This window comes from Tachyglossus aculeatus, chromosome 16, assembly GCF_015852505.1.
Source record: "Tachyglossus aculeatus isolate mTacAcu1 chromosome 16, mTacAcu1.pri, whole genome shotgun sequence".
NCBI classification, from domain to species: domain Eukaryota; kingdom Metazoa; phylum Chordata; class Mammalia; order Monotremata; family Tachyglossidae; genus Tachyglossus; species Tachyglossus aculeatus.
The window spans coordinates 1,905,777-1,907,471 of NC_052081.1; the positions used below are offsets into that span (position 1 = coordinate 1,905,777).

At 51.0% G+C, this 1,695-nt stretch overlaps 1 non-coding gene across 1 annotated transcript; it reads left to right on the plus strand.

Moving 5' to 3' along the window:
• Positions 1-350: 350 nt before the first annotated feature.
• Positions 351-514, plus strand: LOC119938924. Its single transcript, XR_005454610.1, has one exon. It is a non-coding gene; the product is annotated as a U1 spliceosomal RNA (small nuclear RNA).
• Positions 515-1,695: the final 1,181 nt, after the last annotated feature.

Below are 1,695 nucleotides of genomic sequence, written 5' to 3' on the forward strand. Positions count from 1 at the left end.
GCCTCAGTCTCCTCCTCTGAAAAATGGGCTATTAAGTTCTACTATAATAATAATAAAGATGGCATTTGTTCAGCGCGTACAATATTTAGAGAAGCAGCGTGACTCAGTGGAAAGAGCCCGGGCTTTGGAGTCAGAGGTCGTGGGTGCAAAGCCTCACTCCACCAACTGTCAGCTGTGTGACTTTGGGCAAGTCACTTCACTTCTCTGGGCCTCAGTTCCCTCATCTGTAAAATGGGGAATAAAACCGTGAGCCCCTCCGGGGACAACCTGATCACCTTGTACCCCCCCCCCCCCAGCGCTTAGAACAGTGTTTTGCGCATAGTAAGCGCTTAACAAATACCATTATTATTATTACTACCTGGCAGGGGAGACACCACGATCACGTAGGTGGTTTTCCCAGGGCGAGGCTCAGCCATTGCACTCGGGCCGTGCTGACCCCTGTGATTTCCCCAAATGCGGGAGACTCGACTACATGATTTGTGGTAGTGGAGGGCTGCGTTCCCGCTCTCTCTGGACTGTGAGCCCGTTCTTGGGTAGGGACCGTCTCTATATGTTGCCAACTTGTACCTCCCAAGATTGCCAAGATCCGCCCTTTCCTCTCCATCCATACTGCTACCCTGCTCGTTCAAGCTCTCATCCTATCCCGTCTGGACTACTGCATCAGCCTTCTCTCTGATCTCTCATCCTCGTGTCTCTCTCCACTTCAATCCATACTTCATGCTGCTGCCCGGATTATCTTTGTCCAGAAACGCTCTGGGCATATTACTCCTCTCCTCAAAACTCTCCAGTGGCTACCAATCAATCTGCGCATCAGGCAGAAACTCCTCACCCTGGACTTCAAGGCCGTCCATCTATCCATCCCCTCGCCCCCTCCTACCTCACCTCCCTTCTGTCCTTCTCCAGCCCAGCCCGCACCCTCCGCTCCTCCGCCGCTGATCTCCTCACCGTACCTCGTCCTCGCCTGTCCTGCCATCGACCCCCGGCCCACGTCCTCCCCCGGGCCTGGAATGCCCCCAATCCCTCTGCTCATCCGCCAAGCTCGCTCTCTTCCTCCCTTCAAGGCCCTACTGAGAGCTCACCTCCTCCAGGAGGCCTTCCCACACTGAGCCCCTTCCTTCCTCTCCCCCTCATCCCCCTCTCCATCCCCCTCATCTTACCTCCTTCCCTTCCCCACAGCACCTGTATAGATGGATATATGTTTGTACAGATTTATTACTCTATTTATTTATCTATTTATTTTACTCGTACATATCTATTCTATTTATTTTATTTTGTTAGTACGTTTGGTTTTGTTCTCTGCCTCCCCCTTTTAGACTGTGAGCCCACTGTTGGGTAGGGACTGTCTCTAGACGTTGCAAACTTGGACTTCCCAAGCGCTTAGTCCAGTGCTCTGCACACAGTAAGCGCTCAATAAATACGATTGATGATGATGATGAGGCCTTCCCAGACTGAGCCCCTTCCTTCCTCTCCCCCTCGCCCCCCTCTCCATCCCCCTCATCTTACCTCCTTCCCTTCCCCACAGCGCCTGTATATATGTATATGTGTTTGTACATATTTATTACTCTATTTATTTTACTCGTACATATCTATTCTATTTATTTTATTTTGTTAATATGTTTGGTTTTGTTCTCTGTCTCCCCCTTCTAGACTGTGAGCCCACTGTTGGGTCGGGACCGTCTCTAGATGTTGCCAACT